This window comes from Rhinichthys klamathensis, unplaced genomic scaffold (genome assembly GCF_029890125.1).
Source record: "Rhinichthys klamathensis goyatoka isolate OS25496 unplaced genomic scaffold, OSU_Roscu_1.1 h1tg000036l_1, whole genome shotgun sequence".
Classification (NCBI taxonomy): domain Eukaryota; kingdom Metazoa; phylum Chordata; class Actinopteri; order Cypriniformes; family Leuciscidae; genus Rhinichthys; species Rhinichthys klamathensis.
Window position 1 is genome coordinate 5,700,241 of NW_026606584.1, and position 25,776 is coordinate 5,726,016.

A 25,776-nucleotide genomic window follows, 5' to 3' on the forward strand; every position below is an offset into this window, starting at 1 on the left:
GTTTAAAATGAAATCAAAATGAAAGCAAAGACTTATGGAGTATAGCACCTGCAATAAAAGGACAGTGAAAGAACTATGATTCCCAAATCCAGCTTTATTACTCATTCACCCAGAGAAAAATCATCTAAAGTAGGAAGTGGAGGTAGGACTTATTATTAATCAAGCCTTAATTTACTGTATCTGAAAGCTGGTAATGGTTTCTGAGACTGAGACCAATCAAAGCAATGATAACATCCAAGCCCAACCTGAGGACACCAGTCTCTACGGTGAGTCTAGTTCAGTGCCATACTACAGATACAAATCCAATACAAAATAACCTCAAACTCTGACTGTGCATTGATTTGGCAAATTGATTGTGCTAAAGGGGACCATCTACATTTTGTCAGTTCCAGTATTTTGACCTAACTACTGCACTGTATCATTCATGACTAATGGACAGATGATTCTTATCTTTCCAAATGTAAGATTGCACAATCTATCACACCCCAAATCTAAACACATTTTCCACCCAACAACACACAAGATCTCATCCCATTGACAATGCAAACATAAAGGTCCCAAGTGAGGTATTAATCCATGAACAGCAAAATAATATACCAAAATAATGGAAAGCGTGTCCTGTTGTGTTGCCAGTTTGTAATGGAAAATCTGTCAATCAGTGAGACAGGAAGACTGCAAGTGACAACAGTGCATTATACGAGAACAACGCACTGGCAGAGAGCCTTGATGGTATGGCCGGACTAATGCTTAGTTGCTAGTCAGCTGTCCTGATTTACCCTCAGGCCCAAACACCTCCCATTGGCTGGTAATCTCTTCCCTACATTTGCTGGCCAATCAGAACACAGGAGTTTGAGGGATTGCCATTCACATTACCTCTTGGCAGAGGTCCAGAGTTAGAAGATAGGAAATCGCAGTGGCCCATGTTGAAATTACCCCGGTGCATTTTGTGGAGGGGGACACTGTACGGCTTTATAAATATCCCACACCCTTTGTGTGCCGGAATTTTCCAAAGCCGATTCATCCAGCTGTTCATAAAACATAACCATCTGCTCCAGAAATGTGTGCTAATACAGTCCCAGCTAGGAATTATGCAAAGATACAGTGATCTTTATTTCTGATCAATTTATTATTAATGGCAAGAACAATTAATATTCTATTCTTTGGCACAGATAATTTATTTCAGGTTTTATTTACTCAACCTTACAATAAATGTAAAAATGTATTGTCTGTAATGTGGTTGGACAAATTTGAAGTAGGGCTAAACGATGTACTGTATATTCAATAACATTAGATATTTGTAATTTTAAACGTTTGCTCATAAATGGTTTTGATTTTTTTTTTTTTTTACCCAAACAGAGAAACCATCATTACAAGTTTTTCACTAAATGGATACAAAGACAAATCATGATTATATGCCCATAATAGCGGCAAGTAGCCTATATATTTGTAAACGCTTTGAAAATATCTGGATTTCTGCTTTGATTACTTAATCTTAATTTAACCCACAATTACAGACAAATACAATCAGACATCACTGGTGAACCTAGACTACCTGTGGTCAGGCTATGTGATTTACTGTGACAATTTCTACACAAGCCCTCTCCACTTTCAACACCTGCACCAAATGGGACTTATCGAGAAGGAAGAGCTGGTGCTCCCTCCACCAAACAAAACAGAAGTGGTACACGACCATTTTCCAGCACTACAGTGACCAACAGCTTCATTTTACACAAAGGGCTGCTATGTGCCATCCACCATGACAAGCCCATGGACAAGACACAACTTTCAGGAGCTGCTGGCTGCTCAGCTCACAGGCGTTCCCCTGGATGGCAGCCCCAAAGAGAAGATGCGATCATCTGCCTGTTCCTTTATGACATTCAGGACATATTGTAGAGGGCAAGTATGGGTTGGCGTCGTTGTAGGCCTATATGGTGCAAAATAAGCATCCCATGGAGGTGGCAGGAGTGTGATGTGGGCCTATGCTTGCAATTAGATAGGAACTGCTTCAGAGAGCACATTCGAGTGACTGGATTTTAAAAAAAGGCTCCTGAGTGAAAACTGTGCAACCAAGTGTCACAAAAAAAAATGACTTGTATGTATTAAAGTACATTTTTCAAGATTGAAGTGTAAGATCGATTTATTCATGAGTTTTCTTATTTTTTCTAAACAAAATCAAGTAGAATTTATTCCCACTTATTCCCGTCTGTTTAGAACTTCAATTTACAAACTCACTACACAAAAAATGACACATTGTACTTCAAATAGGCACACTGGGTTATACTTGTCACTTGTTTCATTCACTCAGGTTGAATTGTGTTGGTGTTACAGGGCCTGCATTTCAGCACAGGATTGTGGGTATTGCACATTATTTTACTCATTCCTGTAGGTGAGTGCACATACATAAAGCTGCCTGAAAAGTCCAAAGTTGCATGACCAAGCTTAGGTCAAGCAACACTTAAGATGAAGAGTTGCGAGGGATGTGGTTACCATACAACACGCCGGGCAGAACAGGGGAGGTATACAGAAAAACACACTGAAAGGTGGTGTGTTTCAGAGTGTGCTGTCCTGGCTCATATCCAGACCCATGGAGGCTGTGAGCATTACACTTGTGCTTACAAGGGCTTCTGGCAGGCCACAGAGGAGGGGAGGGGAAAAACTTAACCTTTGACCTTCCTGCAACCTGCAGCTCCCCTTGCCAGTGCACTGCACTGACCAGGTCAGGTCATCAAGAGGCCTTCTCAAACTACAACTAAAGAGCAGCTTAGCACTGCTAAGGATATGCGCGACTGGGGGGGTGTGCACTATCTGCTAAATTTAGAAAGCTGGACTGTCACGTACAACATGACTCCCTAAGTGGCCGATCTATAGGCTATAAAAAGGAATATTTCTCAAAAAAAATCATTGAGTATTGCACCCTTATGTCATTCCAAACATCTACAAGTTTTTTCTTCATCTACGGAAAACATAAGATACATTTTTAAAGAATATTCCAAAAAGTGCATTAGGACTAGATTGGTCAAGCTCCATATAGAAAAAAGCACAATTAAAGTGACCTAAAAGTAGTCCATACAACTTTACAGTATAAGTTGTCTAAAGCCACACAATAGTTCTGCATAAGAAATCAGGGCTTGAAAATAAGGACGCTCTGAACAGTTGAAGGATATGTCGGGCCAGTGCTGCATCACCACGAAAGTTTGTCATTTGCACGTGTTTTTAAACCTTGCCACTGTAAATATTCAAGTGCAAGAAGACGTAAAAGAGAACTCAATTTGGTACTCGCGCACTGTGAGAAGTTTTGTGTGCGCACATCCAAAGCGCACGCCCAGATAGCTGCGCCTCAAGAAGCATGCAAATACTGAATTGAGTTCTCTTTCACGTCTTCTTGCACTTTAACAAACAAATTCACACAAAACTGTCAAAACACCAGTCTTGAGAGAAATAAAATGCATTTGTAACAGTATACTGGATCTACGCATTCGGTTTTGAAGTGACAGCAGCCTAATAGGCTGCTGTCTGTGTTTTTAATGTTAATCAAACAACAAATGACACAGAAAAAACTCACTGTTCTTGACTGAAAAACATTTGTAACTTGAATAAGGGTTAATCCATATTTAATTTATGAAGAACAGGCCTATGCAGTGTTATTTTACATTTGATTAGGCCTACTTTAAAGGGGTCATATGATGCTATTTTCAAAGATCATTATTTTGTGTATTGGGTGTAATAGAATGTCAACATACTTTAATGTTCAAAAAAATACATTTTTATTTTTACATACTGTACATTAATGTAGCTCCTCTACGCCCAGTCTCTCTAAAACTCATTAATTTCTACAAAGCCCCTCCTTCCAAAAAGCGTAGTGTACTCTGATTGGCCAGCTGACCCAGTGCATTTAGCAATGATTGGCCAAACACCTCAAGCGTGTTTCTGAAATGTAATTCCCCTTACCATAATGGTGAGCTTCAGCTTCCAAAGCAATTATAAAGACGGTTATAAAATGTCGTCAGTTTTAAAGACCCACTCCGATGAAAATAATGTTTTTCTAGGTGTTAACATGTTCTTGTGGCATTTTTCAGATGTTAGAGGACATATCTTGAGAAAAATAAGCTCAAAGTTGTATTTCTGAGTATTTCTACATTCAAATGGCTGTGAATCAGTAGCAGACGCTAAAATGCCGGCTAAAATAGACTGGAGTTGTGATGTAGTAACTCCACTGGGCGTCTCCACACGCGACGTCTTGGAGTGAAATAATGATCGGTGATAACTTTGATTAACTTCGGATAATAATAATTAACGTGTATATAATACCGTTGCCCCACCAGTATTGGGGGTGTAAGCTAGCGGGAGAGACAGAGCTCTCAGCAACGGGCAGGGGGAGGGTCGTCTCCGTGCCAACGGCTCCGCCCACAACGCAGAGGCGAATTGCTAATGAGCTACTGCCGCTCTGCTGAAGCGAAGTCCCAGAAAACGGCACAGGTTTTGTGATTTTGGCTAAAAATGGCATAATCATAATTTAAAGACCACTGGGAATGTTTAAAAATAGCCAAAGTCCTTTTAGGCAAGTCATGCCACTCGGCCGCCATCTTGGTAACGCCTCCGGGCAGCTATTTCCGACTAACAAGACCAGGCTCCTATCTAAATGAATGGGCAGAGACTCAGAACTGCACTTTCACTGGTCATCGGGACATAAAAACTGCATGTATAGAAACAGCAGTAAAATATGATAAAAATCGCTGAAAAAGTTTGATGACTTTGCCCCAAAAGAAGGTTTAAAACACCTTTTCCCCCACAGGTTATACTTTTACTACGCATGCGCAAGGGTTCACGACACCAACTTCATTTACGTCTCTATCCAGAATGCCGGTGTCGTGCTCTACTACAGCACATACTTAGAATGTAAGGTAACATATTAGTGGTCGATATAAAATGCTTTAACTACTGTAACAAGGTTCAGATGTTATGGGAAGAAGGAGGCAGGAACCGGCGAACATTCAACCATTTTAATAAATAAACAAATCCAAAAATGGAAGTATGCCTGCAGCCCCGGACGAGCTGCTGGCCACACAAAACAGAAACAAAACACAACATAAAATCAGGCCTGTTCCTCTCTCGATCTCCATGTCGTCGCTCCACCTTTTATGCCTCCGCTCCTCCGTGAGAGATACGAGACGATGCGTCGCGCAGGTGCCGCTCATCAGTAATCACGCCACCGGCCTCACGCAGCTCTCTCACGTCCCTCGTCCTCGGCCTGCTCGCCACAACTACCTTGGTAGTCCGGTGTTTTTCGCGTTGTTATTATCACCCTCTTCCATGTGGATTCCATCTGATCTTGCACACAACACTATGGCACAAAACAACTCGCTGTCGCCAAATCGTCTCCGCTGTCGCAAACCTCAACTGTGCGCATGCGTCAGTGGAACCAGACGATAGGCTTAAATGTTTCCCGGCTTGACTGTTAAAAGCAGACGATTGGCTTTCCAGCGGGAGGGGCGGGACATATGCATACAACCGCCATCTTTGACGTTACGGGTTTTCCCTATATAGTTGTATTGAGGATTGAGGAAGTGGCATGTCTCTATATAAATAGTCTCTGAAATAGCTCAAAATATGATCGGAGTGGGACTTTAACATAGTTCAAGCCTGCATTCTGAAAATGCAGATGACCAAGCCCGATCCTGATACTTGTCTGTATTTGCCGTACACAATCTGCGATTCAGCAGACAAACGCTGCCAGTTTGAAAGCATAATGCGCATGTGCTGCTTCAGCTCTGCTTGAGCGGCCAGTGTGAAACAGAATACGTAGTGCATCTATGTTTTCATTTTTCCACCACACGTTATAAGCGGAGAACAGAGGATACTATGTTTGTAAACATAAATTCATCTCTGCACTTCATTCGATCTTTGATCGCAAGAACGACAAACAATATGCATCACTCTACACTGCACAAAACTCTGCATTTGAACAGTCTATAGCAAATACTTATTAAAATAATAAAACATACTTACAGGCTCTGATTCAGAAGCTCCAGATTGCCCTAGCAAAGTTGGAATTGCCCCATATTTTAGAAATAGCCTTTGTGCACAACTAGTCTTGTACTCTACCAGGTTCAGGAAACTGTCCTGTGTAAAATGCACGGCACACACAAACATTTGGGTTGTACTCTTCTGGAACAGTGTTGTAAATAAATCTTAACCACTGATTCTAATTGCGTCCACTTTCGGAAGGCCAAATAAAATGCTTTAGCTTTTCGCATAGAAACACACAGCGTCTCGACAGAGAGATGACGACAACAACACTACTACGACAACAACTGAAGCCACGCCTTCTTTCTTTATGTGTGGATTTGGGCGTCATTATGCAAATATTTCCACCTAGTGACGTAGGTCGTGAGGGAGAATTCGTTCGAGGGATTTTAGCTAGGCCAGGATCTACCTTCTCTTTTAGATAGAATAGACCTTAGAATAAACCTTTTTGAGCTTTGTAACTTTGCAGATCTTATACATGCACAAACAGCTACATAACACACAAGAAAAAGGAAAACATGAAAACGCATCATATGACCCCTTCAGTTTCTGTACCTGAAAAATATTGCTATTTGAAAAAAACTGACAAGCACTGTTTTTGACATAATTATGTTTCTACTCGTTTTTATGTTAACATTTAAATGGTGGCTGTCCACATTGAAGAACAGGTTAAGTAAAATTACATTAAACATGCAATATAGTGCATATTTGACTAAATTATGTTATTTATTTGTTATTTTTTTCTAGCCGACTAATGAGTTTTCAGACATTGAATGGCTTTTTGAGGTAAATGTGAGATTTTTTACAAGCAGTTTTATTGACACTTTTCTGCAGTTGAAACACAGATTGAGCAATTACATGTGACAATACAGATTTCAGTAAGATGTTCTGTATCTTTCAACATACCTTCTCATGTTCATTCGTGTTAATTTCGTGTTGTAACTAGTAAAGTGGAAGAGATGATCAGTTCACATGCACTCCACTTGATCTGAGCACCAAAGAAGATTGTGACAGTTCGAGAGACGTCTATGGTCTCACTCCAGTCTAAGGGAAAGTAGCCTATTTTCCGATTCTTGTCAGGTTTATTGTGCTTGCAATTCACTTTAATTGTGGTAAAGGGCAGTATCAACATTCTGCTAAACTTCTCGTGCTGTGTTTCACAAATGAACAAAATTGTTTAGAATAACATGATGGTGAATAAATTATGACAGAAGATACTACTTTGGGTAAACAATTCTCTTACTGCAACCAAATGGATACCAAACCCAAATCACTGAATACTGTACCTTTAAAGTTGGTAAAGAGCCCTATGTTGTGTTCAGGCCTTACCATGTGATGTTTAAGAAGTTGGGCAGATAGCAGAATTGAGGTTAAATAAGCCAGTATTATCGTAAAGAGGAACAAAAGCTCTGTCTAAGCTGTCAAATCATCAATGTCAGCTCTTTTCTGATTAAATTTGTCAAAGTGAAATCGGGTAAGACACTATCACACAGGTCCAGGAGATGGAGTCAGTATCATTCCCAAATGATTCTCCCTTTCATGCTGAAGGTTATACTGACAGCTACCGCAGAGGCCACACACAGAAGAACAGACAATTGCCTCTGACATCCTGTCAGGGGTACAAAGCACAAAGGCAAACAAGTTTTTATAAACAGAGAAAGGAAAACCAAACGCTAATTTTTAATAGTATGTCTGAGAGCTTAAGCACTACTGAATCAATTCACAGGACAATACAACTAACGTATCCAGAAATCAGGTTAAATTCTTGAAACCAAAATCTAGGAAAACAGAAAAGAACTAAAAACAGACAGCATAAGATTTCTGCTCCATCTTAAACTACAGCTTTCTTGAAGTTTCTTTTCCTCTCAATTTCACATTTAAAGATGCACTGAACAGGGCTCGACAAAGGATAGGACAAAGGCCCGATGGTCTGTGGCAAATGTGAAAGATGCTCAGGCGTGGATTTCCTGAAACCTTCTTAACGCAACGTCATTCTTAAATTATACCTTAAGCTGTACCTTAACGTTAATACGCGTTTCCTGAAAATTTCTTAGTAAAGTATACCTTCTGTAAGTCCTACGTTCGTAAGGTTGGTCTGGACCATTCTTAGCTATACCTTATCACTGTTGACAGTCTATACAGATATAATTATGAAGTTTTAATACACCCAGTGTTCAATTAGGCTAATATAAGTTTTTTCATGCAAAAAATAAAATTATCATTACACTAACGGTTGTTAGCTTTTTAATTATATTATCCAAAGGTACATCAGCTGGCAAACCAGGCAGTAAGGCTTAGGAGTCTATTTAAAGGGAATGATTATGGTGGGGAGTTTGGTCAAACTATGGCAGCGATACAACGAATAGTTGTGCTAAAAGACGGCGCCGTCCGCAGACCCATTAACTGTATCTGCATTATTTAATCCGGGAAAACTTTAGTCCCCTGGTTACCATGTCAGAAGCTGCAATACAAAAAAAAATTATATTTGCCTGCCACGGCAGCAAATTCAGCAGACAAACTCGACGGAGCTGGTTCTCCGCCTTTTTTCTCCGCCATAGAAGCTGTTGATTATATGTTTAGCTTATTAAGCTTTTATTGAGTAGGTCATCCAATAACAGAAATTAGTGATTCACACCAATAATGTGATGCGGCTGCTGGGCAATCTGGTTGTGGAGTAAATGAAGACACTAGCAAATATAAATTCTGATAATATAAATGACCCTTTCAAAGGCGAGTGAAGGCGGCATACTTCAGTTGGATTTAGTTTGCAATTTGGATTATTTCTATAGGATCCCATAAGTCCTGATAAATGCACTTTCAAGTATTTCTGAAGTGCTTCTTTTATAAAGAACACCGCTTTCTTACATAACGGAGTGAAGCAGCCCCTGCAAAGAGTGAATTATCGATTCTCGAGCCATCGATATCAAACAATTCAGCACCAAGTCTTGTCGATTTAAACATTCAAGTGTTTTTTTTACCATTCAGTCTGCGTTTACACTGTTACAAAAAAAATCAGATTTTTTTAAACACAGATCGGAAATTGTTGCACATGTGTAACAGTCCTTCCAGAAAAACGCTGAGTTTTTTGTGATTGTTGCGGGCAAAAATCCTTGATTATGTGGCCCGTTTTCTTAAATGCGATGGAATATGCGGGATATTTTTTGCAATTTTATGCGATGAAATTGCGGGAACTTGCAAAAACTCCCCCCCAACACCCTGTTCTCACTAGGCTACTACCTTAATGTAAAGAGTCATTTCTTATTACTTCCTATGATAAGCAAGCATACTACATCACAGAAAGTGCTGGGAATATTTAAGTTCTTGTTTTATTTCAGACCTTAATAAACACATCAAACTTACAAAACATTGATGAGTCAAACAAGTTCTGTAGCTTTACAAAAAGAATATGCTACAACTTCTGTAAAAATTAATAAATAAAATATAAAAAAAATAAAGTGTGCTCCTTTTCGATGATGTTCACGTCGCGTAATTACGTCACTTCATAACGTTCCCATGGCAACAGGGGGAAATGGCTGCTCTTTTGTGAAGCAACATTTTTCAACTTTCTGCTAAGATATGTGTGACTTTTTTGCAACAAAAATGCGAGGATTATGAAATCATGCAAGCCCCGCATATTTTGCACGGAAATCGCAATTTATGCTGCGAAAGTGAGGCGTATTTGAAAAAATGCGGCCCCCACATAAATATGCGGACTGTGGATGATTATGCACTAAATCATGCGATCGCATAATCGCGTTTTTCTGGAGGGACTGGTGTAAACAAAAATTCGCATCAGATCCGTTTTTTTTTCACCTCCGTTCTGAGCCACTTCCAAATGTGTTTTTTAATCAGATACATATCCGATATCTGGACGTCTGACCTACGTCTAAACATGCCAATTCTCCTGGCAATTCCACCAACAAAGATAGCTTTTTAATGTTGTATTATAAAGCAAACATGCTTGTATGTGCTTGCACTATTGAGGTGGAAAAATTAATTGTAAGAGAGTAAGAGATTGCGCACAGAGAAACATTCAGGAGCATAGAAACTTATTTTCAACATCTGCCCCATGAGTTGTAAAAATAAAACCGCTTCGCTACATACAGTAAAGCAACATTGTAAGCATATTTGCAACAATGAGGTGATGATTTAGCTGTTTTTGTAATAAACTCGCAGCTTCACTATTACATAGAGACGCTTAACAGACAGGTAACTCTCTCTCTCTCTCAGGTTACTTTATTCGAATTAATTCAAATAAATGTAATATTACCGTGCTACTTTATTAAACTGTCCATCTGATTCTGCAAATCCATTAAAATTTACAACAACTGCAAACAACTATTGAATTGATTTTTTTTACATCGCAACATGTTGTTTATTATGATGCAATAAACCTTCATTTTAACAATGAAAAGTAATATACAGTGATGCATTTGCAACAACAATAATGTGCATAGTTCTGATCTACTGTCTTATAATATAACTTATCCTTAATTATAATAGTTAGTGTCTACTTAAGGCTATATGCTTAATATGTGCTCTACATGATGTCTCTATCACCTAGTCCATGCCCTGAAAAATATTGAAGACCCTTGGTATATTGCATTAGGTCTTAAAGTGACAGCAGCCTTCTGCCATCTGTGCCATTCAAGTTAAACAAACAACATAAGACAAAGAGAAAATCATTCACTGCTCATGACTGATCAACTTTTGTAGCTTTAACAAGGATTAATCTATATTTAATTTATACAGTGAATATGACGCAGACTCTGTTATTTTATTAGTGAAGATTCACTTGTTTTCAATAATGTTTGATCTTTATATTAGTGAGGCTAGTAGTTTTGCTGTGATATTGAAATTGGAATCAAGAAAGAATTGTGAAATTTCACCCGTATCTAAAAATATGGTGCTGTCAGTAATGTCGTTTTGGTGCCATTTAATGCGGCGTGACAGATCACTAGCCGCCTCCGTTCTAGCGGAAGCACAGATCAAACGCATGTGAACCGATCATCTCACCTCCTCTTTACTACTAGTTACAGCACGAAATACACATGGGTGAACAGTGAACACCAGAAGGTATTTTGAAAGATGCATTACAACTTATCAAAATAAATCCCATCTCATGTAATCGCTCAATTAGTGTTTCAACCAGAGAAAGACATAAATAAACCAGCTTGTAGGTCATACGTTACATTTACCTCAAGAAAGCTATTCAATGTCCATAAACTCATCAGACAGCTGGAAAAAAAGAGATTTTGTTATTTTGTTAAATATAGGCTATGCGCTGTATTACATATTCATTATATTTTTTACTTAACCTGCTAGTGATGTCTTTATTATATGTTTGAATAAATCTGTAATGAAAACAAGCTATTACAGCTTATTGTCATTTAAATTTAAACTATTGTCAACAAACTGGAGTAAACAATTCTGTTATTAAAAAGTTGATATAAAAACTGCTTTAAAGGCACACTGTGGAACTTTTCAACCTTTATAATATATTACCAAAACCCATTGAGATGGTACATCGACTTACAATAGGTTGAATGACACGTCTGCCAAAGCCTGAAGGTGTCTGTATCGCTTTTCCTAGCACTATGTAACTTCGGGGTTCGGGTAGGAACCCGAGCACAAAAATAACTACAAAATTCGACCGCTTTACGGCATACGTCACTTCCCCCACCACCCACAACTTCCTCAGATTCTGACTAGGGGTGTAACGATACACAAACCTGACGGTTCGGTTCATCCCACGGTTTTGAGGTCTCGGTTCGGTTCGGTTCGGTTCATTTCGGTGGGGTGGGGGGGTTTAGAAAGCTAAAATTGCTTTTATATTTTATTAAACAGTGCTTTAATGAACAAATTGTGTCCTTGTCTTTAAATTAATTCCATTACAAGTAAACGTTTCTCAAGGATAACAAAATTATCTGCTAATGCTGTAAACTACAGCCCTTAGGCCTACTTGCACATTACTATAACATTAAAGCTTAACAACAGAGCCTAGACTTTTAGCCTAAATGATATAATAATAATCAACACTCAAATAACAAATTGTATGAAAACATGTAAACTGCACATAAGGCAATTTTTGCATTAACATGTTTTACTCTAATTTGTTAATGTTATATAATAATTTACACAGTTGCTGTTATTTTCATGACAACTATTTTAAACATACATTAAATAATCAAGATATCATAAACAGGTTAAGTAAAATATAATATATAGGCTAATATATAGCATTTATTTAGTGAAAGAGTTAGCAAACCAGCAAGCTGTGGACACTGAATGACTTGCCTGAGGTAAATATAAAGCTATGTGAAAAACTAAGCGTTTTATTGACGTATTTCCGCTGTTGAAACACTGATTGAGTGTTTACACGAGTTATGATGCCTTTCAGTATACTGTATCTTTCAACATACCTTCGGGTGTCCATTCATGTTTATTCTGTAACTGAGGAAGAGATGATCGCGCTCCGCGTTGCCGCATGCATACAGTGATATCTGTCACGCCACATCTAAGAGCGCCAAAACGGCATTTTTTTGTTTGCATTTCGTGATCAAATAGACATAATTTGAAAGATTACACCTTGCTTATTATCAAAAGTAACAAAACACTGAGCTTATTGCGATTATATGTGGTTAATGGTGGTTAGGCAACAGCCCTGTATTCGTTGTGTACACATAACACATGAGGTGCAATAAGCCGGGGCTGGAGCGGGGCAGCAGGGGGCGGGGCGTGTTCGGTTCGGCGTGAGAGTATCGCGATACGAATCGTGGGTGGTGTATCGCGGTTTTTCGGTTCGGTTCAAATATCGTTACACCCCTAATTCTGACGTGAGTGCTCAACTCGCGTTTGATTGCCGTCTGTATGTTTTCGTCATGGCCGAACCAACAGCTACAAGGAAGAAGGCAAAGGTTTTGTCAGAGGACACTAAAAAAAAGTAAAAGGCATAGTGACAAATGAAAAGCCAGGACGAGGATCACCATTGGTCTAGCGTTCGCTCGCTGGCGTGAGCTACAGGAGGAGGAGGGGTGCCCGACCGATGCTAACGCTTGCCTGCACACAAATGCCGTTTCCAAGGTGACACAGATAAATCATATAAGCAGTGTAGTATTTTCTGGTATTCCGGCCACAGCCGATGGTGTTATGAGTGTAATAAAATGCCCACAGCCCATTGTTCATTTCTACACACAAACACAGCCCGCCACAGTGCAGGGCTCGAACAAATAAAATCGACTCATGTCAAATGTACATTAAATGTAGTGAACGTTCCCACGACTCAGTGCCCACAAACACTACACACAACATGTCCCACGGTTTCTGTAAAACGAAACCAACACACATAAGTTACAGTCAGCTCAGGCCGACGGTGTTTTTAGTGCAGTAAATGTGCCCGGCCCGCCGTCCCGCGCCCACATTCACTCACAGACATGTTAGCACTAAGCCGCTCGCTCTCTCTCAGCAGACTGCTATAAGGGAATCGAGCGCGGCCAGGCTGCCCGCCTCAAACACTGCAAGCACACACAATCTAAAGACACGGGAAGCTGACTCACTGTCTATGGGCGGACCGGTTGACTGTTTGTTGACTTTTGCGACAGTGCTGCGGAGCTTGTGGCCTCTAGGGACGCTAGACGTGAAAGTTACAGGTCGAGCGCCACTAGTGGCCAAAAGTTCCGCAGTGTGCCTTTAAGTGCAATTTAAATGTTAAATGTTTAAATGTGCAATCAGTTTTTGCTATTTGACTGTTGATTATTAAATAAGTTTCAAAAATTAATTGATTATTAATTGATTATTTATTTTCGGTTTCGGTTTTTGGCCGAGTGCATCCTGAATTTTCTTTTTCGGCCCAGAATTTTAAAATGTATGATGGTGCTTTCAGAGGAACACTCTCATTTCTGTTCCTCACAACAGCACATTTCCATTATTTACAACACATTAGGGCTCAATAATAGGAATGGCTTGATGGCAGTTGACAAAACTGTCACATGCCCTAATTCAGTTTGAATAGGTTGAAAACAAACCAATCATGTCTTGCATCGTATACCATTATTTTACAACAACTGTTTTTTTTTTTAAATAACATAATATCAGGGGTTACATTATAATTGTGAAAAATATATAATAATTATTATAAATAAGCTTATTGTAATTAAAACTATATTTAAAAAAAAAAACTTCAAAATGTTAGCAAGGCAAGTGAAAATCTGTTCTACTGGCCAAACTGAATAGAAAATATTGAAAATATTGATATAGAAAAATTCTTATAGGTTGAGCCATGTATAAAAACTATCCCTTCACTATACTTACAAACCACAAAAAAATGTAAAACATCAATCTTTGTGTTCCTCTTGAAGAATTTGACACATTTGCAGTGCACTGTACATTTATTCATGTTATACACATACAAATGTTTTTCTAAATGGTCATTTAAAGTATGTTGTGAAACTGAAATTTTCTTAATAATCATTTCTCAAAATATAAGTCATTAAACCTCAACCTGATCATCTAAAATCATGTATGTTTTCTGACCTATTAACAGGGCCCTGGGGTCTCAGATTCCAAACAGAACACAAGGATTAAAACAAAATTAGTTAGGAATCTGAAATGCAAATCATCCACAAACAAGCACCATACACAAAAACAAAATATCAGAGACATGAAGCTTTACAGCAAAATACCCTGGAACCTGCATCACAGAAGGGACATTTTCTGGGACACTAGCCAACACTCACAAATCCTTTCTTCTCCAACTCTTTCCCTTACCCGTACCCCATCCTGTCCTGCTGCGTGGCACACCATTCTCACACGGACAAGAGGATTTCAGCCTCTTACATCAGAGGGTTCAATGTTCAACTGAATTGTACTGTGTGATGAAGTAATGAGAGAAATATGGGTGGAAAGACCTTGTAATGATCACCTATAAATTTTACATCAGGGAGGAATTTCCTACTAACTATCTACTTAAAGAAAATATATTTCCGTTAAATGCTAAATCACTAATAACCAGGGGTTTTTATGCCAGAGCAGCTCTATTTTACCTCTTGAGATATTTAATTTAAATGTAATATGTGGTTTGTAGTACACAACTGGATGAGGAAAAATACATCCTTTAAAAAAAAAAAAAAAAATCTGAGCACAGGCAAGAATGAAAATCAAGCAATGATGCTATTGTTACAGAAATGCAAACTGAACTCCAGCAAAGAAGAGTTCACCACAGCCAGCCTTTGAAATCTGAGCAGACAAGAACAATGTGCTCTAATTTTATCGGAGCAAGACAGAGGCAGCGCTCAGCCACAGAGACCAAGATTAAATTATGTCCAGCTATAAAGTGGGGCTAGACACCAAATAGAAAGCCACAATGTACACAGAGAATCCCATGAAAGACAAGGAATTCCCTGTCTCCAAACATTAACCACTCATCTGCTTTTACAAGCTCTGCAGTTCAGGGGGTTGTGTGTACCCTTGCAGTCCAGAGTGAGACCGTTCATCCATATGGCTTGCCCTTTTTGCCTTTCGAACACAAGCTGAACACTGGTGTCTCACGCCTCCAAACTTTGACCCCAATCCTCTGCAGCGGCAGGAGGGGCAGTGGTTCCTTAGACCCAGACGATGGGGGAGCTGAATCTCGGTGTATTGGAGCAAAGGAGCTTTGGTGTGATATATAATTAAGGCTGAGTAACAAACACTCAAAGGGTAGATAGGTTATGAATTACAAGTGAATTGCCCAATTCATTTTATCACTAGCATCAGCCAAGTGTGACATGATTTTCAAGAGAGAAAAATAGATCAAAAAATTAAATTATGGTTCTCAATTATGCACACAAGCTACAAAAGAATATGAAGACTATATGGACAAAAAAAGTACTAGAATATCAGGAGAGTAGGATGATAAAGGATGATAAATCTAAATACATAGAGCAAAGATTTCCAAAAATGATTTCAGTTTAATTTTTTGAAAAGCAAAAATATCCAACTTCTCTTAACTAATTGGCAAATAATAGTGACATTTATTTATTTTCACAAGGTGATCCAAATGACCCTGGGTATAAACAGCTGAACTGAGCTAGGACTTTTTGAGTCAACAAAGCCAAGACTTTACAGTCTATTATTGATTTCTCTTTACTGTAAAACATATGCCACTGAACTTAAAGGTTGTCCTCTTTGTGTCATTCTGCTGGAAACTATAATCAACAGAAATGTAACATCCTGGTGAATTCATACATCTCCTTAGTATGAAGGAAGGAATATGGCAGCAGTGATGAACCTGTTAATTGGAGGGTTTTGTTGTTTCCTGTTAACTGTACTGTTTAATAGGACCAGATGCATGTGATATTAGCTGTTCACAGATTCTATTATTTTAAGTAACAGGCGTCCATCAAGACCTTCATTTTCTAACACTTCAACACAGGAAAACACCCACAATTGCTGTTGCATTTTACAGTATTTTTTCGATGTTGACAGTGTATGACTCCCCTTAAAGAGAAATTATCATAATAAACTTTGCAACAAAATACAGGAATCAATTCATTACTATGCAATTGTGGTAGCTTGGTAGGCTAATTAACGTATATTAGCACAGTGTCTAGATAAATAAATAAATAAAAAAGCAAACAAACAGAACGATTTGCAAAAATAATTAAAAATAAACCCTAGGATTCTTTCAGTCTAAATAAGGAATAGAAGATTACACGACTAAGCAGCAGTTGGAAAAATCTAAACTAGCCATTTACCAGACGCGTTAAGTAAGTAAATAACAGTAAACACATTACAGGCTCAGTATGTCTGCTGCAGTAACTTGGTTAAGCTTCTTTATGGTCACTCTAGCGCTGAGTTGGAACCTTTTAAGTAATTTACCAGCCCAGATATTTAACGGCTACCGTTACAACACACAAATGTATCTAAAGGGTTAGACTCACAGTCCGTTTTAGATACAGTGTGATTAAATATTAAATCAAATATTAAATAATAGTGAGCTGCCTACCTAGATGTTTGTCGCCATAGATAGATGTTAGGAGTCAGCAGCCTAATAGGTTGAGACAGAGACAATATTTCAACTTACCTTTTTATTCACAAGTCGACCTTTGGCAGCTTTCAGTAAAAAAGTGTTGCATGTCGTACAGCGGTACGAAAAGGCCTTTTTTCCGAAAAAGAAATACCCGTAAAAACAGACAGACCCAACTAACACTGTACTGAATGAGCAGCTGAACTTCCGAACGTGTCCCAAAAAGGCAGCAGAATAAAAATAAACACAAAATTGAATATGCAAATGAAAATCTCTATGCAGACTTAGAGCTTTGGGCTCTGATGGAGATTATAGATGCATGCATGCTGAAAAAACATCAGACGACATTTACATGACGCTACTAAATCCCTTCGAAAAGAGAAAAAATACATTAAAACGGCGAGGCAGTTTGTTAAGTACAGTGGCATAAATTGGTCATCAGTAATAGCATCTGATCTATGGTGCAAAATGAAGAGGGCAGTTTGAAGCTGCTACTGTCTGGTAGACTGACAGATACGATGCGAGGGAGCTGCTTCAGTAAAGTGCAAAAATAAAGACAGCGAGCGATGAGGCAAGCAGTCTGCCTGCAGTCGTGTGAAGAAATCCAGCGACGTTTTTCAAATGACAGCGGAAATATCCAAGGATAAGTGCGGAGTGTCCGGAGAAAGCGCTGAGAGTGTCGGGTTAGGATCAAGCCTCTGCAGCCATTTTGTTCGGTATCAACACAGCAGACGTGCAGCTCAACTACGGTGGGAGGAGTTTCGCCACTGAAGTCATTTCCATATGACGTTTGACCAACCAATAAGCAAGCGCACTGGTTTTAGTGCGGAGCACCGCCCATAAAAGGTTTCAAAGCGTCCAGTTGAATTCACAAGGGCTGGAATGGGCGTTCAGCTGAGACCACTGCACGTTCTGTACACAAACAAACACAGTCTGTCTGTCTGTCTGTCTGTCTGTCTGTCTGTCTGTCTGTCTGTCTATCTATCTATCTATCTATCTATCTATCTATCTATCTATCTATCTATCTATCTATCTATCTATCTATCTATCTATCTATCTGTCTGTCTGTCTGTCTAAGAAGTTGGTTTGCAATTTAATCTGCATTAAAAAGGATATAACGTAGCCTACATCCAGGGTTGATCCCATGTTGTATGGACCCTGGCCACTGTTTAGTGTGGTTCCTACTGTGGGATTTTGAAATAGGCTACAAAAGAGAAAGAGAGAAGATTCATGCAGCAGGATCCAGGTTAGCTCGTGTTGTTGTAATTTCCAATGGGACAAAAAGGGCTAGTGAAAGAAAACAAGACAGTGTCTCATTTTGTTTATGTAGCTATTTAGATTTTGATTTGAAATTAAAATAAATCAGCACAACATATTGAATTACATAAAAAAAAAAAAAATCATTACTTTTAATAACAAAATGGCCACTGTCGTGGCTCAGCCTCTCTCATCAAACTAATTATGGAAAATCAGTCCAGTGCTGGTTTTATGGTGTTTTGGGACTCGACTGGTTAATCTGATTTATTGCACACTTAAGTTTAATTGATTGCTTTCATGGATTTAAATGAATAATGAGGAGCTAATAAGGACTGTCTTTGTTTCAAGAACCTGGAAGTGAACAGGGAAAAGAGGATAATGACCATTGGACAGAGAGAGTGAGAGAGAGAGAGAGAGAGAGAGAGAGAGAGAGGGAGAGAGGGAGAGAGAGGAGAGGGAGAGGGAGAGAGGGGGGGGGGGGTTGGTCTATCACTTATGAAGGTGTCATTATACCTGTTTGTGTTACCTGTGTTTAATCTATCACCAGACGCATGTAAGGTTTTTTTTTTTTAATGGTCATAATTCAGTTTAAATAAAAAAAATTATATGCAATTGAATCCTAAATTCTGAGATCACAATGAAAATCTATAAATAAAGTTTAAAGGATGTATATATTAGACTATTCTGTATCTGCACTATTTCTAGGTCACTAATCAAATGTATGCAAAATTGTGTTATTGGCCATGTCAGATTTCCTTCCTTACAGGATGCTCTTTGGATCATCAGGTTTAGCACAAAAAAACATGCAGTGTCAACAGTCAGCTTGAGCACAAGTGGATATACCAAATATAAGAAATTTGGTAACACTGTATTTTAAGGTGACGTAGTTACACGTTACTACATGTCCACTTTATAATAATAGTAAATTATGCATAATTACAAGTAAACCAAACCCTAACCGTAACTCTAGCCTAGTACCGGTTAATTAATATTACTCAGTACTTATTTGAGTAAGTACAATGTAACTACGTCACCTTAAAATAAAGTGTAACCAGAAATGTAAAGAAGAAATCAAAGAAACACAACAATTCATCAACATTTCATTGTGGAATTTTACATACTATAGTTCTTCCTTATATATAAACACGTTACATTTCTGATACAAGACACAAAGAATAATTTTAACAACAAAAACCCTGCTTATAAATCACTGTAAATATATCGGTCATTACAGTATATAACTTAGCACCTATCCTCGTCAGATCAATAATTATATTTGGTTGGTTTCCTCGGGTTCAGCCTACTGTCAAGCAGCTAACCAACATAGGCCTATACAGGGGATATACTCATCTTGACTGGATTTTACAAAAATTAGTCAGAGCAATATTCTAGAGATCACTGGTTCTGGCTCTAAGATCAGTTTGCCATTGGATATTGTTAAAAACGACTCGGTTACTAACGTAACCTCGTTTCCCTGAGAAGAGGGAACGAGTATTGCGTAAGAAGCTTACGCTATGGGAAAACTCCTTTTCTCGAGAAATATTGAAGTCTTTATGTAAAACGCATTGCAGCTGCACAGCATACAGCAATGAGCGAGGGAGCTCGGTCATTGGCTGTGCTGCGGCAACTGCACGAACCAATGACGGGGCGACTCTGAACCCGCTTCCAATGAGCGTGCTTCGCGCCCGCGCGCGTCAGAGCCCGCCAAGATGGGCGTGGCCAAGGGCTATATATTGAGCGCCCCGTCGTCTGAGTTCTTTAGGTTCAATCGACTGAAGCGAACTGACCAAGCACAAGCACGGCAGCTTACGCAATACTCGTTCCCTCTTCTCAGGGAACCGAGGTTACGTTAGTAACCGAGTCGTTCCCTTTCGAGAGGTTCCTCTTATTGCGTAAGAAGCTTACGCTATGGGAACGCCATGTAAAACGCTGTGCGTGCTGACTTCGCTCTATTAAGCCGGAGGCAGATGCCTGAGCCTTTAAGCAAAGTAATTATCCACGAGCCGGCCGAAGGCGGGTTTTATAAGGGACAATGTGGAACGGCCCAATGGGCGCCCAGAGAAACACACATAAGCACATTCTCATGTACTGATATGCATGAAAAATCCTCTAAGTCAGTCAGAGACGGACCCTATAAGGGAGGAGATAATGTTCAGCATGTACACACTCCAGCCTATGCGCAGCTAGACCGACAGTATGTTGGAGTGCAATGAGGGGACCTGTAGGTTATAAAACCTGATAAATGTTGACGGCGAGGCCCAGCCTGCCGCTGCACAAATATCTTGAATGGGTATCCCACTCGACCACGCCCACGAGGAGGCCATGCCTCTCGTAGAGTGAGCTCTGATGCCCAAGGGGCACTGAAGGCCCTTGGCTTCATAAGCCAGCGCTATAGCATCAACTATCCAGCGCGATATTCTTTGCTTTGAGACAGCCAGACCTTTAGTGCGGCCGCCAAAGCATACGAACAACTGCTCTGTCTGTCTGAACAGGGCAGATCGTTCCAAATATACTTTGAGTGCCCTGACCGGGCAGAGTAAATTAGCGTCGCTTTCGTCTGCTGGAGACGATAGCGCGGCCAAAGATATCACCTGTGCTCTGAAAGGAGTAGAGAGCACCTTAGGAATATACCCGTGTTTTGGCCTGAGGACAACCCTGCTGTCGTTAGGTCCAAACTCCAGGCAGGTAGCGCTTGATGACAGCGCGTGCAGGTCGCCCACTCTCTTGACCGAGGCGAGAGCCAGCAAGAGAGCAGTTTTGAGCGAGAGCTGTTTAAGGTGCACAGTTCGGAGGGGTTCGAACGGGGCACGTTTAAGTGCGTCCAGGACCGTGGCCAGGTCCCAAATCGGCACCGAGGGGGGGCGTGGGGGATTTATCCTCCTGGCGCCCCTCAGGAAACGAACAACTAGGTAGTTTTTCCCTAGTGTGCGGCCTTCCACAGGGTCATGTGATGCCGCTATGGCAGCCACATATACTTTGAGCGTGGAGGGGGTGCGGCCTGCCTCCAACAGCTCTTGTAAGAAAACGAGCACACTCGGTACTTCGCATATCTCAGGATTCAGGTTCCTGGATTTACACCAGTCACTGAACACCTTCCATTTCTGGGCATATAAGCGCCTCGTAGAGGGCGCTCGCGCCTCAGTGATGGTTCTCAACACTCCACTGGGGAGGTGCCCGGGAATCCGTTGAGGGGCCACGCATGGAGGGCCCACAGATCGGGGCGGGGATGGAGGATCATCCCGTTGGCCTGCCTGAGGAGATCTAGCCTCAGTGGAATCGGCCATGGGGCAGATTGCATCATCTGCATCAGTTCTGGAAACCACGTCTGGTTCTTCCAGAGTGGGGCTACCAGGAGCACTGCACATTTCTCCTCCCTGATCCGACTGATGACCTGAGGTAGCATCGCGACCGGAGGGAAGGCATACAGCGGGCGGCTCGGCCAGACTTGGGCGAGCGCGTCTGTGCTCTTTGAAAAGAAGAGAGGGCAGTGCGCATTTTCCTTGGAGGCAAAGAGGTCGACCTCTGCTCTGCCAAAGGGTTGCCATAACCACTGAATCGTCAGGGGGTGGAGAGACCATTCTCCTGGGAGAACTTTGTCTCTGGACAGCATGTCCGCTCCCTGGTTCAGAACACCTGGCACATGCGCTGCTCTCAGCGAGCGCAGGTTGCGCTGGGACCATAGGAGGAGCTCCCTGGCCATCGAGTGCAGGGAGCTCGATCTGAGTCCACCCTGACGATTTATATGCGAGACTACCGTCATGTTGTCCGTTCGGACTAGGACGTGCTCGTCCTTCAGGTACGGGAGCAGGGCTCTGAGAGCCAAAGCGACCGCTTTCAATTCCAGACAGTTTATATGTAGGCACTTCTCCGGGTTTGACCACAAGCCGGAGACAGGCCTGCCCTCGTAAAGGGCCCCCCAGCCTATTTTGGAGGCATCTGTCGTGATCATTTTTCTCCTTGTGTTCACGCCCAAACTCACGCCGGACTGATACCAGTCGACAGCCTTCCAGGGCGTCAGGGCTTTTATGCAGCCGTAATTCGCTCTGATTAAAAAGTGGCCCGAGCGCCACGCGTGAGTGGGGACACGGCTTTTGAGCCAGCGTTGGAGAGGACGCATGTGCAACAATCCTAGCTGGAGTACAGCTGATGCTGAGGCCATGAGACCGAGCATCCTTTGAAATCGTTTGACGGGGGCGCGCGCACCCGCTCTGAACGATGTTGCAAGGCGCCGGATAGTGAGCGCGCGCTCTGACGAGAGGCGCGCCGTCATCTGCACTGAGTCTAGCACTATTCCCAGAAAAGAAATATTCTGGCTGGGAGATACCATGCTCTTTGCAAAATTGATTCTTAGACCCAGGCAATCTAGATGACTGATAATCCAAGATCTGTTTGTCACTAACTGGCTCTCTGATTGTGCTAGGATTAGCCAATCGTCGAGATAATTCAGTATTCGCACTCCCCGCTGCCTCAGGGGGGAAAGTGCTGCATCCATACATTTCGTAAATGTACGGGGTGCCAGTGACAGGCCGAATGGTAGTACTGTGTACTGGTATGACTGTCCCTCGAAAGCGAATCTCACTTTCGTCTCGACCACTGCTGTGAAGCGGGGCGGTCTGCGAGCGAATTGAAGCGAGTAACCGTGTTTTATTATGTTCAAAACCCATTTCGGCATGTCGGGGATATTTTCCCAAGCTTTCGCTCGCACAGATATGGGCTGAATGCTGGCTGGGGGCGTGTCGCAGTGACGTATGGCTCCCGCCAGCGAATCTCTCTGTGCTAATACCGAGCTTACAGCTCTCAGCGGCGCGGGCGCGCGCTGAGCAGCTTTGTTGAATGCCGAGTGCAGGGGTGCGTGTGAGATTACAGGCACGCTCGCCGTAATGCTCACAGAGTGAGATGGGGAAATGTTTAACACTGTATGGGCAGTGCTTATGGGTGGGGGTGCATAGACTGTGGTAGGCACGCGTGCCACTTTCATAAAACTTCCCGCTCATGGTGGGAGGTTTTTGGTCATATAAACAGTGTTTGTGAGTTGGGGTGCGTGCATAACAGCGGGCACACGCGCTACTCTTATACAGCTTCCCGCTTTTACTGGGGAAGTGTTTATAACTGTGGGAACAGTGCTTGTGTGTAGTGGTGCATACGTGACAGTTGGCACACAATCTACATTTATGGGGCGTCCAGCTTGAGCTGGGAAAACATTTGGCACTGCGTTGACAGTTTTGATATGTGGGAATGCGCACTTTGGTGTGGACACGTGACCCTTTAATGACACAGGCAGAAAATGGCTCTTTATGTGATTTCTGTGTGTCGCCGTAAAAACGGCGTTTGTTTGCAGGTGGGCGAGCTGTGTGGCTGGCACATTGGCTGCTGTATAGACATTTCCAGCCGCCTGTAAGGGGACTGGGTAATGTTTTAAACGTTTTGGAGAGAACGGTCCGGCTCTTGCGAGACACGCGCTCTCCCTTTTTCTCCCTGTAGCTAGGAGGACTTACAAGGCTCTGGGTTCAGCACAATCTTGGGCCGAGGTCCCCGTCGCTCGGGCGGTTGCTTCCTGTTGGCAGAGCGCGAGCGGCGTCGAAAATCCGTTTCAGGTCTGGGCTGAGAGACGGGAGGCGCCGTCTTAGCTCGCTGCTGCTGAGGCGGTCTTTGGCGGCTCTGCGATGAGCTAGACCGCTTGGGCAGGAAGTGACGCATAGCCTGTGAATCCTTACGGGCTTCGGTGAAGCGCTCGGCGAACTCCTTCACCGCTGGTCCAAACAGGCCGCTTTGGGAGATAGGCGCGTCGAGAAATGACGCCTTATCTGCATCCTTCATCTCTGTTAGCGTTAGCCACAGATGGCGCTCAAGGACAGTCAGGTTAGCCATAGCACGGCCGATGGATTGGGCGGTGGCTTTTGTAGCTCGCAGTGCTATGTCAGTGGCGCTGCGCAGGTCCTTGAATGCTTTAGGATCGGGTCCAGACTCGTCCATACTGCGGAGAAGTTTAGCTTGGAACACCTGGAGGACAGCCATAGAGTGAAGCGATGATGCAGCTTGGCCGGCGGCGGCGTATGCGCGACCGGCGAGAGCTGAAGTAGACCGGCAAGGCTTCAAGGGATGAGAAGCTTTAGCTTTCCATCCAGCGTTGGAGGGTGGACACAGATGATTGGCCACAGCCTCCTCGAGGGGCAGAGGCCCCTCATAGCCTCTTTCTTTCGCGCCGTCCACAGAGGAGAGCGACAAAGAAAAAGAAGGCTTTAGGCGAGCGGAGTGCGGGGCTTTCCACGACTTCGTGAGTTCGTCGTGAACTTCCGGGAAGAAGGAGGCCCCTTTGTCGAGGGGCCTGCCGGCGCCCCTGCAGGAACCACTCGTCCAGTCGGCTGCGGGCGGGTTCTTCCGGGGAAGACCAATCGAGCCCGAGGTCTTCCACGGCCTTAGAAAGGATGCGGACGATCTCCGAGTCCATGCTGGAGCCCGCGCTCGTGCCCGCTAATGTCGATGGCGCGGGGTCGAAGGACGAACCCGGCCAGTCGTCTGATGCAGCATCACAGGAAAAGCTGTCATCCTTGTCATCGTCATCCCCTGACGCGCCAAACGAGACGAGCCCCATCGCTCCGCTGGAGGGGTGCTGGTCCGCCTGTGTGAACTGGACTGGCGGCGGGGAGTCTTCGGGTGGTGGTGAAGCACGCGGGGATTGGCCCGGCGTGACATCACTGCAAACCGCGTGCTCTGGCGGCCTCTGTGAGCGGCGCTTTTTCTTTCGCGGCTCGACCAGAGGAGATGGCAGCACGGAAGAGGTGGGCTCTTTCGCGGTGAAAACGGCGAAGCGAGCGCGCAGCTCGGTGAGGCCCAGGGCGTCACACTCGGGACATCCGCCTCGAGTAAGGGCAGCCTCTGCGTGGTCCGGTCCCAGGCAGCGGGCACAAATGATGTGACGATCCCCGTCCTGAAGAGGGCCTCGACACAAGGCGCAGGAGGGCATTTGAAACAACGCCTTGACAATTTGCTCTTTTAGAAAATTGTCGCGGGGGCGAACACTGAAAGCTTTGAAAAGGATATAGGATGATGCGCGCCGGATGGCTTAGCAGAAGGCGATCGAAGGCAGCTGAAGGCGCCGGCGTCCTCGAAGCAGTCCTGCTGTAGGCTTGTCGACGGCGGCGGCGAAAAGACTCCAAGAAATCCGGAAGATCCAGCGAAGAGAAGGTTCTTTGCTGAAGGAGATTAAATCTAAAGAACTCAGACGACGGGGCGCTCAATATATAGCCCTTGGCCACGCCCATCTTGGCGGGCTCTGACGCGCGCGGGCGCGAAGCACGCTCATTGGAAGCGGGTTCAGAGTCGCCCCGTCATTGGTTCGTGCAGTTGCCGCAGCACAGCCAATGACCGAGCTCCCTCGCTCATTGCTGTATGCTGTGCAGCTGCAATGCGTTTTACATAAAGACTTCAATATTTCTCGAGAAAAGGAGTTTTCCCATAGCGTAAGCTTCTTACGCAATAAGAGGAACCTC

At 42.6% G+C, this 25,776-nt stretch overlaps 1 protein-coding gene across 1 annotated transcript in view; it reads right to left on the minus strand.

Moving 5' to 3' along the window:
- The window catches only part of tnrc6c2 (trinucleotide repeat containing adaptor 6C2), a 66,400-nt gene extending 48,639 nt beyond the window's left edge, over positions 1-17,761 (minus strand). The window contains exon 1 of the mRNA XM_056246172.1: positions 17,087-17,761. The gene's annotated coding sequence lies outside the window, so the exon portion shown is untranslated. The remainder of the gene's footprint in view (positions 1-17,086) is intronic.
- Positions 17,762-25,776: the final 8,015 nt, after the last annotated feature.